General features: G+C 41.5%; 1 protein-coding gene across 1 annotated transcript in view; it reads right to left on the bottom strand.

Moving 5' to 3' along the window:
* MYO1D (myosin ID) overlaps nucleotides 1-18,563 on the bottom strand; it is a 218,128-nt gene that overhangs the window by 3,300 nt on the left and 196,265 nt on the right. The gene's annotated exons all lie outside the window — the stretch shown is intronic.

Raw genomic sequence — 18,563 nt, 5'->3', positions numbered from 1 at the left:
GTTTAAGGCAGCAGATAAAAGGGCAGTTGACAACAATATCTTCAGATGGCAAAGGGTTTAGTTTTTAAAAAAAAATCTATCAATTTAATAACAGACTTTTCCTTAAATACCATCACATTTTCTTTCATTTTGCACACCAAGACTATACTACTAACTCATTATTTTCTTCTGTTGTTATCTATCAGAAGTCTAACCCATTCTTCCCATCTTTTCTTGAAAGGACAGCAAAAAGCCTGTAATGTCACTTAGGTTCTAGTGTTCTGCACATACTATAAAGAGTAAAGAACCATTAGGTCAGCAGAATTTACTTTTGAATAAACATGATTAAGGTTGCACTGTTAATGATGTTAGCTACTTTTTCTTAACAAAAAATGAAGTCAAAGCGATGTAAATTCTGCTAGATCAGGGTGCCATCAGGACACCAGGCATTCCAGGTATTTAATACTTCTTTACTTGTACTATAGTAAGTTGCAGTGAAAATCCCTGATTAATATGCTATTTTTGCAATGCCTTAGCAGGCTGTGATGAGCACACTGTAAAGCTGCAGCAGGCCACAGGTAATTGTGCAAACAGTTCTAATGTAAGTCACAGAGGTGTGGGGAGTGAAGGAGTGATAGCACTCTATACTGTCAGTCCCTGTGGCACTTTAACAACTTAATACATATATTACAGCACAAGTGTTTGCAGTAGCGTACAGCTAAAGTGTTATAGCACTTCAGATGTATGATGTGTTATTCAGAATTTCAGTTGTATAAACAGAATACACAGTTCAATAGGAGGATGTAAAAGGTGAGGTAAGAGAAGGGCATCACCTCACCTCAAAATTTCAGGGCAATGTACCCTCCCCACTCCAAGCACAAGCTAACTACTGGTACAAATAAATTAAATGTAGAAAGCAATGAAATGGACAACTACATTCATATTACTCTTGTTCTGTGTGATCAAGCTATGTATATCTGGATTTCCATTGCCAACTCCAGTGATTTTATGGCCAGGCAGGAATTTGAATCCTTGTCTCCCTGAGTCCTACTCCAAGACCCTATTTATTACACCACAGTGTTATGGTCCAAAGTAGGGCACTCAAACAAAGTCCTCTGAGCACTATAAGACTTGGTATCACTTGGTAATTTTAAATCTGTGTTAATCCATCACAGTTCAAATTTATCCCTGAAAGGGTTATTTCCATTGTGAAATCAGATAACCATGTCAATCGTATCAAGCTCAATTTCTTTCTACAAATGTGCACATGCTGATAACACACTATTTTATTAACTCTCAGTAAATTAAAAAACACTAGATTTCTGAACAGTTCCATAATATTGCCCACTTATTTATACGTTTTTCTCTCTAATCATGAGTGCTAGCCTTGCTTCAAAAGAAAGAAAACTATCACTTTTCTAGGTTCTCCCATTTCCGTTTCCTAAGTCACAGTATTAATGAAGAATATTCAAGCTGTTAATCAAGAGTCAAAATTGCTGCTGTCATTTTATTTTTAATCTCCATCTTCTCAAGATACATTTTTAAGGCCACATTAACAATTAATGTCTGTTACTGTACAAGAAAATTCACTACTGCATAACAATAAGCATACACAAAACCACGTACAGGTAAAACATCACAGGAAAGTACCTTTGCATTACTTCATAATATACTGACTTGGAGAAGCAATATATTATTATACAGTGATTGTATATACATAAGCCAGCCCTTTCAGTTTTGTTCTTTATATTATCCAGGATATTTAGCACTGTGTATTCCACAATTCTGTAGGAGCACAGGTGAGAAAAATGTGGGATAGTTCTGGTAGCAAAATTCAGCTCCTGAGAATTTCTGCCCTCAATACATCCCTCTACTCCCACTCGCCTCCAGCTAGGCTAGAAAGTATTTGGCGTTGTGAAATGTTGTGGCCCAGAGTGGGATATTGAAGAAAGATGGTCAATATTCTGAGGCAGCAGTTTCAGTGCTGTAATACTCCCTTTGCCTTCTTGTGACTAGTTTATAAACAATAAACAAAATAAACAGCAAAAAATGTATGAGCCTAAATAAGCAAATATGTATACACACATCAAGGGCTGTCTTGGTGCAAAATCATGTCTACACATAGAGTACACATATATCAAAGCAAGAAACAGAAACAACACATAGTCAGTTTCTAAAACTGCTAAGTAAGTCATTTGAAGAGCGTCTTGTGTCCACAAATGAATTCTATCACCTTTTAGCAGCTTCAGAAGACTCCATAAGTGATTTATCCCACAGGACTAAGCTGCTTTTCCTCTCCCCTCTATCACTGGATTTGTGCCAAGATGCTCTCTCAGTTTTTTTATGAAAACAAACAGTGATGAGCTACTGATCAGAAGTGGAAAACAGCACAAGGGTTTGCTTTCTGGTTTGGGCCCTAATCATTTCCTGTCAGTCATTTTATAGCCATTTGTGGATGCGAACGTCCCCATTCACATGAAAAGAAAGAGACAACAGCAGTGACGTCCACCACCACAAAGGGCTTTTGAAATCTAGCTTGTGAAATCTTGTTTCAGCCTTCAATCTGTAACTAGGAAATGAAGTCTAACAGTGAGCACAAGTGGGAAGGTGGAGATTCCAAAGCTGGAGAAAAGGATAGGTTGGCATAGATGACAGATCCTTTTTCTATGGCAGCCTTTCCCCACTGATACCTCCAGATTTTTGGACTACAGCTCCCATTCCATAGCATATTGACTAGGGATGGTGAGCTTTGTAGCCCATATACAGAGGGGGCAATGGACTGGGGAAGGTTGTCTTTTGATTCATTTGAAATAAATAGCTTTACACCAGCAATGGGGCATGTGTGGTCCTCTTGATGCTGCTGGACCATAACTTCTGTCATCCTTCACTGCGGGATGTGGTGGCTCAAGATGAAGCTTAAATCCCATGCTTAAATCCAAAATTTAGTTTAACATTTGGCAGTCAACTGGGATGTTTTTTTGTTTTGGGGGGGAGGGGGGTGTCACTGTGTATTCTACAACTTCCTGGGAACATCACCTCTGTAAAATTTATTGATATCAGTGGGGGCCCAGCTACACAGGGTAGAACCTATTCCCAATGGAGGACAGGCAATATTTAATTGACACCCTTGTCTTCTATGTAAAAGCATAAAAAAACCCAACCCACAGCCCTGTAACTGCAATTACATTTTCTTTCAACTCCTCCCTCAGCATATGGCTTGTTTTGCTAACAAGCAATAACTGGAGATGAGTAGATGCATCTGAAAATGGTACCATTCCTTCACTTTAAAAAAAAAGAATTACAGGTCAACAACGAATGAGGTGAGCCAACAAACAGGGAAAGTCAGAAAAGTAACAATATCTGACCCTATTATTTAACTAGCTGTAAGTGATCTGAATGTGGCAGCCAGTTTGATTGAGGGGAAAAATGCTTAATTGGAAAAAAACCTGCAACACCTGGGAGGCAAGACATTACTCACCCAGCCTTTGATTTACCTCATAACGCAGTGAGGAGAATTACGGTGCTTCATCATTAGCCAGAGCAGCAGCTCCTGAAAGCTCACTCCACACTTAAGGTATTTGGAGTTGCTTGGTGTGTGAGCTGCTGCTTACATTGAGCTCTGCACCCACACTGTTTCAATGTCATGGGAACTGAAGGACACAGAACAAAGAAGAGCTCAAAATGGAGGAACTTGACAAGCCAGAGAAATCACTTCAGCTAGAATGTTACTCACACAGTTCAACAGAAGTAATGAGAGAACAGAAACTGTACGTGCAGGAGGAAAAGGGGGGGAGGGAGCAGGGCTAGGGCTGTGGTGGTGAAGACTGAAGGGAGAAACTGCTGCTTTCAAACGCTATAACTCTTGGTCTTGGTCACCATAGCAACCTGGATATTAGCAGTTCAATCTGAAACGGCATAATTGCCAGCCAACCTGAAGATGTAACTGACACATGCACTCTTATTAGGCTAAAGGGAGAGGGTCTGCACCTCTCAAATGTCTGTTTGCAATCCAAATTAAAGAGCCATTACCTAGTACTATGAAATATATATTTTAAAAACTTGCACTGTTTTTTACATCCACACAACACTGCAGTACTATTGTGTTTACACAGAGGAGACACATGTGCATACAACCATTTCTTCCTACAATGTCTTACATTTGTTGAACAGAACACAGGACAGGAAACCCCACAACACAAAAGGCAGCTTTATATCATCAGAACTACGTGAGACCGGTGCAGGTTTTGTGTTCGATTCTGGTATGCCACTCACACAGCTCTTGTAGCTGTCTGGAATAGCAGCCATCAGCACAAGGCAACCTCTGAGTGGCTTGAGAGCATCAGGCTATGAATGTTGCCAATTCAGCATACAAATTTCTCACAAAAAACTTCTCTCTGGAAGTACCTCAACATTTCGAATTTAAATGTAGCAGTTTTGCTCACTGAACTATATATCTAGTGTGTTTTTTGGGGGTTGGGGGTTGGAACAGAATGAAGCTTTCACATTCCAGTTGGCTGAACACCAAACCATACCCTCTTTTCATCGCTGTTTATGTTATTTCTGGTCTCCTTCAGCAATGTAGCTTTGGAAGGTTGACAGGATGCTCCTTTTATTGAGCAACCTGTCAATATCCAGGCATCTCTCAAGAGGCTAGGGCAGAGCAGGGCAGTTGAAGAGAGGATATTCTTGATAGCACTCATTCATAGGGTTGCTATGAGTCGAAGGCAACAAAACTCAACGGGCATTAAAAACCAAACCAAAGCAAATAGTCTCATATCAAAGTTATCTTCTAATGGCCAGGGCAAAAAGTTGACTGGCAGGTAAATATGGGGAACTGTTAGCTTTAATATTATTAATTTTTTTTAAAAAAAAACATATGCTACCTAACTCAAATTATCTCAGATAAAGATAATGCCTCCCATATACGCAAAGAGAAAGGAACATTTTAAATAATGGCTATATATCTTTTTCTGTGCATATTTTGTGATTATTAGTCAATATCCCATATTTGGTTTCATATTTCCTAGTAAAGGTAAAGGTTCCCCTTGACAATTTTTGTCCAGTCGTGTTCGACTCTAGGGGGCGGTGCTCATCCCCGTTTCCAAGCCATAGAGCCAGCGTTTTGTCCGAAGACAATCTTCCGTGGTCACATGGCCAGTGCGACTTAGACACGGAACGCTGTTACCTTCCCACCGAGGTGGTCCCTATTTATCTACTCGCATTTACATGCTTTCGAACTGCTAGGTTGGCGGGAGCTGGGACAAGTGACAGGCGCTCACTCCGTCGCGTGGATTCGACCTTACAGGCTTCTGCAGTTTAGCCCACAGTGCCACAACGTCATATTTCCTACCTATTGATCAATGGCAGCTACAAGGGGTCTTCCAAAAACAGAACACTGTGGCTGAGTCCCAAAGATGAATTTCTTTCAGAAGAACTGGATGATGTAGAGCTCCTAAATATTTCCTTTTCCTGATGATTCAGACCACGTACACAGATAGATACATACCTATATTTCCTGCCTCTTCAGAAGTTCCACCTGTTTGTCTCTACATCCCAAGATATATCAACAACATAGAAATAATACTGATGTGTTTCCTAACTCATCAAATGCAGCGTTCTTTAGTTTTTGTGATGGCAAAATCAGCATCCTGTTAAATGTAGTTTATATCCCTGGTGCATCTTGTTCTAATCTGTCACTAACATGAGCAACAGCTTCCTTCTTTTAAATGTTCAAGACCATCTCTCTTTTACCTAGGCTAGCAATAATCATTTTTTAAAAGCCAGGATGATGGATTGGACCAGGGTTGATGAAACTGCTTGAAAATCAGGCCCCCACCCACTTTCAACTTCATCACTGGACTCTGGAATGCAGGGGGGAGAATGGATTCATGGAAAATCCTCTTGTTTCTCCTCTGCTATTACATTGCACCTCCTATTTTGAGCATGGCTGCTCTCATGCATGCTTGGAGTAAAGGCACGATTGTGTGGGAGAAAGTGGATGTGCTGCTGCCTGTTACATACAGCACTGATGTTACCTGTCTGTCATGGGTTTGGAGGGAAAGTTCCATCCTATGGGGAGTGGAAGGCGGGACATCAGGAGGAGGGGCTGTACTGTATAAATATGTGATGCCTGTGTGGAGAGTTTAAGAGACACTGGGAGACACTGGGATGTGACGAAGCAGCAGCTGGGAAGAAGAAGCTGTTGTGGGAGTCTGTGTGTCAGACAGGGTACTACTGTGGGTCAGAGTACCAACCTGATAGGTTCAGGTGTCTGTTGGTTAGCCAGAACTGATAGGTTCAGGGTCTGTGCTTCAAGTTAAGGGTTCTGGGTGAACCAAACTGTATGCTTGTATGAGTGAGAATAAGCCACGTTACTTTATTTTATTCACCTGATTGTTTATTTTTCCCTGTGTGTATTTAAAATAAACCTTATTCTTTATTTGTTTGAAAATCCATCCCTGGTCTGTGTGACTTCTTATAGGGAATGGTTGGTGGCAGCTTAGTGTAACGTGTGGCAGATCCCAGTAGGTCTGGGTTTGTCACATTGATTGGTGTCCAGCGTGTGGGATACGACTGGTCCAGTTGTCCAGCGGTCCAGCAAAGCCTTGGCAAGTGTGCCCAGAGCAAGGGGGGTCTAGTCAGGGACAGTCTGAGGCGCGTAGGTAATCTTCTAGGTGTACCTCACGGGGAGGTGCACTAGTGGAAGAACGTGCCAACTGGGGAGACTTAGATTAAGGTGCTCTGAGGCAGCCTAGTTTTGGCGGGAAAAAGCTGAGGCAAAACTGCGTAGTAACAGTGATCTAGCTTGCCAGCTGAGAGGCCCAGCAGAGGGGGGTAGGCTCTGACTCGATACTGTTGCAAGTTAGTGCTGAAGAACAGCAGCAATCTCTAGGGAGAGCTGGTTCTGAGGCAAGAAGGAAAAAAGTGGTCGTTTTATTTTGAGGCTTGACTTTTTAAAGCAGCCTGTTCTGGGGGGGGATTATGCCCTTGACTCGAAGCCAGATGGCCGAAATGAGTGAAGTGAAAGACCCCCAGATTGACCAAGGTTCTGAGGATGAATTTGGCTCAGTGCAGGGTGACAGCACAGGAGAGCAGAACCCAGAACTTAGAAAATTGCTCATAGCCCAACAGCATGAACTGAGGATGAGGCAATTGGAAAAAGAAGAAAGATTAGAGAGAGAGAAAATTGCTCTGGAAAAAGAAAGAATGGCGTTTGAATTAAGAAAACTGGAAATGATGAACCAGAACAATAATAATAATAGGGATTCTGAGGGAGGCCAACTGTCTAAAGCTGACCTGAAGAAATTCCCTGTGTACCACAAGGGAGATTGTCCTGAGGTGTTCTTTTCCTTAGTGGAAAGAGCGTTTGTGGACTTCTCAGTGAGGGAAACTGAGAAGATGACCATCATGCGATCTTTAATCAGTGGTAGCCTGGCTGAGGTTTATGCCGAGATGCCTGAGGAACTGATGAAAGATTTTGCAGAGTTTAAAAAACTGGTGTTTGCCAGACATGGGATAAATGCGGAGCAGCTGAGACAAAGATTCAGGTCCCTCACCAAGAAACCAGAACAGACTTTTACCCAAGTGGGGGCCCAATTGGTGAGGCTGCTTGAGAAATGGCTATCGCAGGAAGGGACAGAGACCTATGAGCAGCTTAAAGACTTGATAGCACTGGAACAGTTCTATTCAGTCCTGCATGGGGAATTGAAATTCCAGGTGAGGGAAAGGAAACCGAAATCTGTGGCAGCAGCCGCAGAGATCGCAGATTTTATTTCCCAAATAAGAAAGCCCTTGGGTGAGGGGAAATCTGTAGGTAAACCCAAAGAAACCTACAGCAAGTACTCTCAGGGACCAGGGAAAAGCCAGCAAGGGGGAGGGGCCCAGGGTGAAGGGAAGCCCTCAGACATGAAACTAAGACCTCAGATTTTGGAGGGAAAACCAAAACAAGATGAGAGAGAATCAAAATACACCAGAAAATGCTATTTCTGTCAGGGAAAGGGTCATCTAATCTCAGAGTGTGAGAAATTAAAGCAGCTAAAAGGAATGGTGCCTCAGAATTCTAGTGGGACCAAGCCAAAAGCTGTGTTCTGTGTCCAGAAAGAGCAAGACTCATTGTCACTGAGGGAGCCTGTTGCCATGACTACTCAGTCTGGAACAGCTACCTCTGCTGATCAGGCTGAGGAAAATGGTCCTCTTGTGGAGGTAAAGCGCTGCTTGCTGATAAAAACAGATTCTCAGTTGTTTGAGACAGCTGGGGTGGACGTAGGAATACTTGACCGTCAGTATAGGGGGCTGCGGGACACTTGTTCCCAGGTAACCCTGTGCCATCCAGATATTATTCCTAGGGAGTTTATAATCCCAAATGAGAGCATGAAGGTGGCAGGGATTGAGGGGCAGGTAATCTCTCTGCCGGTAGCAGAGGTACCTGTCAACTTTCAAGGCTGGAGGGGAGATTGGCGGCTAGCGATTTCATCGACTCTGCCAGCAGCCGTGCTCGTGGGAAATGACCTGGCTGAACATGTGAAACGGGTGCTAGTGATTACACGCTCACAAGCCACCACAGGGACAGTTCAGGGGGGTAATGATGAGCCAGAGACGGAAGCAGAGGGGAGTTCAGAAGCTGTGGTGGAAACCTTAACCACAGACAGCAGATTTGGACAGGAGCAAAAGGCAGACGCCACTCTCCAAAAGTGTTTTGAACAGGTGACTGACGCCCAGCTAACACCTGAAACCCCAGTGAGATTTCTGGAGAAAAATGGGATTTTATATAGAGAAACCCTGAGGAATATCTCAAAAGGGGGAGATGGGATCAGAAGTCAGCTGGTGGTACCTGAAAAGTATCGCCCCATGATCTTACAAAGGGGTCACTCTGACATGTTTGCTGCACACTTAGGGGTGAAAGGGCCCCTTGATTTGATCAAACAAAATTGGGAGCAGATCACCCAGGATGACCCACAAGACGTGGTGACTTACATAGACACCTTGATGAATGACCTAAGGAGAAATCTAGAGCTGGCAGCAGAAAACCTGCAAGCTCAGAAGGTCAGACAGAAAACATGGTATGACCACAAAGCTAGAGAGAGGCACTTTGACCCAGGGGAGGAAGTGCTTTGGCTTAGGCCCTGCAGAGAGAACAAACTGCAACTCAAATGGGCAGGACCATATAGGGTCATTTCCAAGATGTCAGACCTGAACTACCTAATAGAGCAGGAGGAGAACCAAGCAAGGAGGGTGGTTCATGTGAATGCCCTAAAACCCTACTACAGAGGGGAACAGAGGGTTTTATTCGCGATAAAAGCAGCTGAGAGTGAGGAAGCTGAATTACCCTTCTGGGAGGGTAGAGGGGAAGTAAAATACAACCCAGAGGAGGTAAAGATCAGTCCTGCACTCACCCAAGACCAGCAGCAAGAACTAAAAATGCTGCTTAGTAAATATCAACAGGTGTTTTCCAACAAGCCGGGGATAGTGAAGGGAGTGATGCATCGGATCCACACAGGGGATGCACCCCCGCAGGCAGTATCCCCATACCGAGTAACGGGACCCTATAGGGACAAGGTGCGGAAGGAGCTGGACGAAATGCTGAGGGAGAACATAATCGTCCCCTCTTCTAGTCCTTGGTCCTCTCCGATAGTCCTTGTGGACAAACCTGATGGGAGCATTAGGTTTTGTGTCGATTACAGGAAATTAAACCGTGTAACCACTCCTGATGCCTACCCAATGCCCAGGCTAGACAACCTGATTGAAACCATAGGGGGTTGTCGGTTCATCTCATCATTGGACCTGGTAAAGGGATATTGGCAATTAAGAATTGATCCCAGGGATCAAGAAAAGACTGCCTTTTGCAGCCCTTTTGGTCTCTATGAGTTTCGAGTCCTGAGCTTTGGTCTCAGAAATGCACCAGCCACATTCCAAAGGCTGATGGACCAGACCTTGGCAGGGCTCAGTGACTTTACAGTGGCCTACATTGACGACATAGGGATCTTCAGTAATACCTGGGAAGATCACCTGATACACCTGGAGTTAGTGCTGCAGAGGTTAAGTGCAGCAGGGCTAACAGTAAAGGCCAGCAAGTGTCAGCTGGGTAGCCCAGAAATAAAATACTTGGGTCACATGGTAGGGGGAGGAATGATAAAACCCCTGGAGGCCAAAATAGAAGCTGTTCGTGATTGGCCTAGACCCAACACCAAGAAGAAAGTCAAATCATTTCTTGGGTTGGTGGGCTACTACAGAAAGTTCATCCCGAGGTTTAGCGAGATTGCGGCTCCGCTGACCGATCTGACGAGGAAGAAGGCTGATGACCGCATCCCGTGGACCAGCGACTGTGAGGCGGCGTTCCAGAGGTTGAAAGAGGCGTTAATCAACTATCCTGTGCTGCGGGCTCCAGACTTCGACCGGGAGTTCATTATCTACACCGACGCGTCTAACAGCGGGGTAGGAGCAGTTCTGTGCCAGGAGGATGAGAATGGTGACCAGCATCCAGTGTCCTACCTGAGTAGGAAACTTCAAAAAGGTGAGAGACATTTGGCAACCGTGGAGAAGGAGTGTTTGGCCATAGTCTACGCGATCCAGAAGGCCAAGCCTTACATCTGGGGAAGACATTTTATTCTGTGTACTGACCATTCACCATTGCAATGGTTAAAGACAATGAAAACCCACAATAGCAAACTTATGAGGTGGGCTTTAAACCTACAGGACTATGACTTTGAAGTGAAGGTGGTCAGAGGGTCAGTGAACTGTGTTGCTGACGCCTTATCAAGAAGACCTGAAGAATGAAGACGGCGAAAGAACATGGACTATGTGTATATAATGTTAACAAAAAGTTAATGTACCTGTTTTTTGAAAGTGGTTTGTATGAATAAAGGTAAATTGATGTGATGTATATGGTAAATGTTTAAATGCCTATTTGCTAAGGTTTAACTTAGAATGTAAGTAAGTATAATATGGTATGTATAACTGTTGTTGTGTATTTTACCCAGGTTGTTTTTTGGTGAAAAGCACCTTAGCTTTCCCCCTACAAAACAACTTATAAAGAGGGGAGGTGTTACATACAGCACTGATGTTACCTGTCTGTCATGGGTTTGGAGGGAAAGTTCCATCCTATGGGGAGTGGAAGGCGGGACATCAGGAGGAGGGGCTGTACTGTATAAATATGTGATGCCTGTGTGGAGAGTTTAAGAGACACTGGGAGACACTGGGATGTGACGAAGCAGCAGCTGGGAAGAAGAAGCTGTTGTGGGAGTCTGTGTGTCAGACAGGGTACTACTGTGGGTCAGAGTACCAACCTGATAGGTTCAGGTGTCTGTTGGTTAGCCAGAACTGATAGGTTCAGGGTCTGTGCTTCAAGTTAAGGGTTCTGGGTGAACCAAACTGTATGCTTGTATGAGTGAGAATAAGCCACGTTACTTTATTTTATTCACCTGATTGTTTATTTTTCCCTGTGTGTATTTAAAATAAACCTTATTCTTTATTTGTTTGAAAATCCATCCCTGGTCTGTGTGACTTCTTATAGGGAATGGTTGGTGGCAGCTTAGTGTAACGTGTGGCAGATCCCAGTAGGGATCAGCATCCTGTTCAATGTAGTTTATATCCCTGGTGCATCTTGTTCTAATCTGTCACTAACATGAGCAACAGCTTCCTTCTTTTAAATGTTCAAGACCATCTCTCTTTTACCTAGGCTAGCAATAATCATTTTTTAAAAGCCAGGATGATGGATTGGACCAGGGTTGATGAAACTGCTTGAAAATCAGGCCCCCACCCACTTTCAACTTCATCACTGGACTCTGGAATGCAGGGGGGAGAATGGATTCATGGAAAATCCTCTTGTTTCTCCTCTGCTATTACATTGCACCTCCTATTTTGAGCATGGCTGCTCTCATGCATGCTTGGAGTAAAGGCACGATTGTGTGGGAGAAAGTGGATGTGCTGCTGCCTTCTTACTGTTCCTCCGCTGAACTGAAAGTCTGGTTACCAGTCATTGCAGGCCTCAGATTTTGCCTGTGGCCTGCCAGCTGACAGTGCATGAACTAGGCCATAGCTGAAAAAGTATTTCAAATTCTTAGGCATCAGCATCAAATGTTGTTCAGTCAAGCCTGCAGTACTGTGACTATAATACTGAGCTATAAACTGAGACATTCTCAGCTCAAATTCTACCCATTTAATACATTTGGCAAGCCATTATTTTTCAATATCAAACCCCATCCTATGGGGATAAATGTGGGTATTTGACTACAACTTCTCAGCAAGCAAAGCCAAGGTTTTTGCAAGGGTTCAAGCACTTTCAGTACTCTGTAAATCCTAAGCTATTTTCCATCCAACTTTTCATTGTTGTTGTTTAGTCGTTTAGTCGTGTCCGACTCTTCTTGACCCCATGGACCAGAGCATGCCAGGCCCTCCTATCTTCCACTTCTTCCTGGACTTTTACTGAAGTGATTTTTAATTTGAGAACCTCATTTTCTCTGAATTCTCCATAGTTTTCCAACATTTTATCTTTTATAGCTTCCAAAGAGGCTCCGTAAGAGTCAGCATTTGGGGACAGCTTAATAAGATATAAAAGAAAGCTACCTGTTTTTATAAATATGCTCAGGGAACAGAGTGCAGTCAGCAAGGGTGAGTTTACGTTGATGGAATATCTGGCGCTAAGGAGGCAGAAACTACAAAAATAAATTCTTCTAGCTTGACACAGGGAGCCAAAGGGGTAAATAAGATGGGGAAATAAATCTGTATTTGACCTCCTTGTGCTCGCTGAAGAGAGAATGCAAGGCAGATAAGATTAAAACAAAGCGACAGCTCACACTCTAGGTGGTGTTTCAGATCAGTCAAGAGATCTCAGGAGGCAGAGAACGATAAACATTATTCATAAGCAGAAGAAACTGAGATGGCCTATTTTCATATCTTAGACTGCAGGAAGAAGTAAAAATGTGTTGGAGTACGGTTTTCATTGTAGGCTACACTGTTTGGGCTGCAAGATGGCAAACGTAACAGTAGGCACATACTCCATTTTCATGACAATCTTATGTAGTATTCTAAGAACACATTTCTAATCATTTTGTTTCCAAAGATATGCAAAACAATGTCATTTATGTAAATTTATTCAATATGCAGATTTATGCAGCTCAGAAGGTTTTTTGTTTAAGTGCAGACACTACATAAGTTACCATCTTTCGGTGTCTACTTCTACTTTTCAATGCCTCTACAATAATCAAAATGTTTGGCAGACTGCTTAGTAAACGGGACATCTCTGAGGCAAATCAGGCATTTCTAGATACAATATGACTTACTATGGGGCAAATCAGACATTTCTAGACCCAAAAGCGTTAAAGTCAAGGAAGCAGGGAAGAAACTGCATAGCTGAAGGAAAGGGGCCAAGCCACATGCTACTATGGAATTTTTTTAAAGAAATCCACAAGAGGCTGTGTGTTATAACAAGCACACAGTGGTGTGGCTCACTTGCTTAAGTGATATATTTTTGCTATGAACTTGTTACCTGCTGGAAGCAAGCTTTGCCTTGTATTATATAATTTAATGTGGCATGTGTGGGAGATCAGGAAGCTGATAGATGGATAAACTACCTGCCCCAGAGAAGGCAACTGGATTAGATTCCCTTTTGTCCCTCAGCACTCAAAATTCTGATTGTGCATTATGTGTGTTGCATCTACAGGGATTTCTATTTGTTGTACAGGTTATACGGGTAATTATTATACAGGTCAGATTCCTGCAACTACCAGAAGCAAATCAGTTCAAACTTTTTTAAAGGCATTGAAAACTCTCAGCTTTCCATACATTTCCATACATTCTACAGCCTTTAACCCACACCATTTGCCTCATATAAATTGTACTTTCTCACAAATGCACCCCCAACACCTCCACATAGGGAAGTTTCATAAATATTCATATTTGACTATTATAGTGGCACAGCAGTGTAGCTATTTTATTGTACAGTACAGCAAATCAACGTTCTATAAAGCAATTCTAAAAATAGGGTCAACGTAAACAAAAAAAATATCACTTTGAAACTGGACTATGGATCAGCACTAAATTTAGCATAGGTGTAGCAGACAGTCTGCTCTTATCTGTGCCAAATTAATGATTCACACCAGCCATGACAACTGCTTTGTGTTTGAATGAGAAGTGGTTAACTGATGAAAAAATTCAGTTTCTGGGATTTCCCTTGTTTGGTGTCACTTTGTGAACATTAGTGAGCATAAGAGGGTACTGTATCCTGTAGACTGGATAGCTCAGTGACTTTGGTTGCTGGTTATGGAGCCAGAGGTGGGGGGGTTAAACTCCTCTCTCTGCTTCCTGGACAGGGGCTGTATTTGATGATCAATACGGTCCCTTCCTGAGAAGAGAAGACTCCCTGGAAAAGATGCTGATGTTTGGAAAGAGTGAAGGCTTCTTTTTTCCTCCTTTACTCCTGCTGCATTTGCAGTAATCCACAGCCTCCAGTTTTTTGTGGTAAATATAATCTGTCAACATTACTTTTTGGATGTAGCCGCCTAGAGTGGTCGAAATGACTAGATAGGCGGGGTATAAATACAATAAATAAATAAATAAATAAAATAAATACTGCATGCTGCATGTTTATTAGTTTCCATATTTTTTAAATCCAATTCTTCTAATTAGTTTTGGGTCCAATCTACGTATTATTCCAGCTGGGTATCTAATTATTGGAACTGTCCATGTGTTTATGGCTTTGATTTTATTTCCACCACTTAATTTTAATATTTTCTGCAGTCTTTTGATATATTTCCCTTTTTCAGTTCTTTAACTTTTGTGTTCAGGATGTTATCTCCTTCTAGTATTCCAAGGTATTTCTAATACTCATCACTTGATAGTGATTTTATAATATTGCATTTTTAAACTCTATTCCATCTAGTTTTTGATCTTGCCACAATGTACAGAGCTGCACATTTGTCAATTCCAAATTTCATTGGGATATCTTCACTAAATATTTGCACTGTGTTTAGCATATTAGCCAGAACACAGAAAGACAAAGGCACCCAATTTGCACCAATGACTAAGTAACCAGTAAAAGATCTACTGAATAATGCAAATGTAGTCATCAGAACAATCCCAACCAAAACACTAAAGGAAACAAACCAGCTCATGTATAGCACAGCTACCATAATACACTTGGGACTTGATTACGAGCTGCAGACCCCCCACCACCCCGAAAAGAAAACTCCTGGCACTCCAAAATGGAAAATTCAGCTGGAAAGAAAAATAAACACATTGCGTGCAGACATTAGCAACTTAAAACACTTCAAAGATTCAAAACTTTAAAATGAAAAAGTAAAACCAGACTATGCAAAATATATGACTTAGAAAGGAAAACAATAGTTCAAACTATGGAAGAATTAAAACAGCGGGTAACAGCTACAGCAAAGAAAATTGAATGCTATGATGGACACTTGAAACAATATAGAGAAAACATGCAATTTTTGAAATAACCAACAATTATTCTATACATAACTAGGAGAAAATGAAGAGCAAAATAAATTAGGCCCATGTAAGGATGATGTTCTAAAATTTTGGAAAGCAATGTGGGAAAGTCCAACTGGACATAACAAATATGTCTCATGGATTAATGACATTTGTAATGAAACTCCAGGAAAACAAATGGATGATATTGTAATAACAAGTGAAATAATTAAGAGGCAAGGAAAGGTTGTGAAAAATTAGAATGCACCTGGTCCAGATGAACTGCATGGATTTTGGTTAAAGCATTTAACAAGTCTCCATCAATGTATAGCAATGCAATTTAATCACTTACTTCAAAATTCTACTACTGAAGGTTGGATGACAAGAAGCCACACATTTCTGATAATTAAAGATCATCAAAAGGGCAATGAATCAAGTTGTTGTTGTTAAAAAACACAAGGCACAGTCGACATTAAAAAACATTGTCTGGCATTATATAACAGATACAAGTTTTAACCAAAAAAGTTAAGTATCTGTTAAATATCAGAGCAGTATGTATGCTGTTCCTAATACTGCTGGTTTTTGGAGCTCTGATGGTGTGATTTCTGAGATCTGCAATGTTGTTGTTGTTGTTGTTATTGACTGCTTCTATTGGTGTTGTAAACATTCAGACTGCCCTTTGCTATGTAAAAGTTGGCATCGGGTTTTTTTGCTAGTAATGTGGGCACAATGTTCTTCAGCAATATTAGTCCATTTCTGGGTGTTTTGAGTCATGGGTACAGAATCACAATATCCCACATCCATAAACTGTTGTGTTTTTTTTACTAATTGTATCAGATCTGATTTCACAGGACATGTACATGCTGGGAATACATATATGACCTTTGTTTGGAAGATAATGAGATGAGATGGCTTTTACTCATAATAGCTTTCTATTGTCAGTGACAAGATAAATCAATACAATGAGGTGCAGGGATGGCAGTCTCCAGTCAAACAAGTTTCAGTCACAAACTGCCAACCCTTTACCAAAGGCTTTTGATCAAAGGAATCCTTCATCCTATAAATTTTGAAATCTAGAATGGAAAGCAAGTGAATTTTAACAAACGTCTGAACAGAGGCACATTCAGATAAGTTCAAATTCTAAACTAAATTTGTGAAAAAGAACTACTGCTCTTTTTGCTTTATTTGCCGTCCTGGGACTCCCCTGGCCAATCTGCACAAGTTTGAAAAGGGCAACTTATTGCCAGGAGAAGCTATCTTTTTTTAAAAATCACTGACCTAGTTCTGTTCTTGCTCTTCCTAATTTAACCACTGAGAATTCTATACATTAACAGAAACAACCAGCTCTGGGGGAGGGGAGCAGAATCCTTGTGGCCCTGAACTCCAAATTTGCCTTCCAGCAGAATTTTAACATGGAAGCAGAATTCATAACAGTTCCTTAATGATATTGGCTTTTATTTATTTATTTATTTATTTATTTATTTATTTATTTATTTATTTATTTATTTATTTACAATATTTTTTAGCCGCACCATTGCCAGTGGCTTTTCTTGCTAATGCACTAGTTATTACTGAACACAGAAACTGCCAGGAGAAATAATAAACAAAAGGGTATAATTTACTTTTTTTAAAAAAAAAAAGCCAGGTGTTCACAACAGTTTAAAGACCACATCCTTCTTTTAGAATGACTTTCAACTGAGATATGACTGAGATATTTGTAGTTTGGGAAGAAAAATTCCAACCATGCTTCCAAGGATGGTGCACACTCAGTTGACTTTACAACCTACCGTAAGTCTGAACTCACCTCACACAAGCAGACTTAACACAGACATCTATCATGAATTTTCCAGACTCAATTTTTTCAATTTCCAGACTTCAATTTTATTGCACTATCCATGAAGAGGTGGTGCACAAGCCTGAAGTAGTGGGATTTTCTCCATGAAAACTTGCAATTTGTTAGAGTTTTAAGCAGTTCAATAAAGATATCACCATACTTTTGCATTTGTAAAATCCACAGGGAAGAACACCAGGGAGAGGATCAATCTCCTCTCATCCTCCTGTATTTATCTTTTTTAAAAAATAGAGCACAAGATGGAAAGTTAACATTGCTGTCATAGGTATTTCATGGCAATGAATTTATTTGGAAGGGGTGCCTAAGTATCAAACAGCACTGGAGAATAACCCCTCTGGGTTCCCTGAAGCTTTCTGCCAGCAATCCCAAAACATGGCAGATGCTCCTCTTTTGATTATGTTTTCATATGCTTTGGCTAGGAATGAAGACAGGCTCTAGAGGCACTTCTGTTTGTGAGTTGTTGGCCATTCTTACAAGATTTGAACAAGTGGGGTTCAAAGCAAACTTGCTCTTACCAAAGGCAGTATTTTAAAAATTCAGTCTTCACAGGGGGTGGGGACAATTAAGTAGCTCCCAAATTCATTGATATTACTGCAAAAAATAAAATTCTAAAAACACCACTACTAACAATATTTGAACTGTACATTTCTTGCTTAAGATTTGAACTGTACATTCCTTACAAAAGACCTGTCAGGCGTACCTAGTATCATCTGCTAGTGCCAGCTTTAGGTCTTTGGGCCAATAAACCCTCAAGGTGCCCTCTCTTCTTCTCTGTTGTCACCCACTCATTCTTGGATTGCCTTGGGAACTGGCAACTAGTGCTGATTGGGGACAAGGAGACAAGCAGGTAAATAGGCAGCAGTCACAGCTGCTCCTTCTCTCACTACAATTTCTTCAGAGAAAGAAAACAGGAAAGGAGATAGTAAGTGTGGCAAGAGGAGGCGCAGCAGGACGGAGGTTTCTGGGGTTTAGCTGCGAGTCTATTGCTAAGGCACAGCCCTCAGCAGGTCCTTTCTATCAGAAGGTGCCTGTTGCTGTCACACTCTCCTCACCTTTCCCCAACTGTTATGGCAGAAGCCTTGCAAACCACCAGTTTGTGCAGCTCATTTGGAGCTTTCTGCAAACCATAATCACAGATGTGCTGCATACATATCTTTGTTGTCCTTCCATAAGCAGGCAAAGTCCTTTCTCTCCAAGCAGGCTTTTCCTTAGTGACTGGTGGTCTGAGAGGGGGTTTTAAATGGATTGTTGTGCACAGTTTTAAATGTGTTTTTATACAGATTTTATTTTAGTAGGCATCTTTCAGTCTTGA

This window comes from Pogona vitticeps, chromosome 6, assembly GCF_051106095.1.
Source record: "Pogona vitticeps strain Pit_001003342236 chromosome 6, PviZW2.1, whole genome shotgun sequence".
NCBI classification, from domain to species: Eukaryota; Metazoa; Chordata; class Lepidosauria; order Squamata; family Agamidae; genus Pogona; species Pogona vitticeps.
This window is presented reverse-complemented; position numbering and strand designations above follow the sequence as displayed.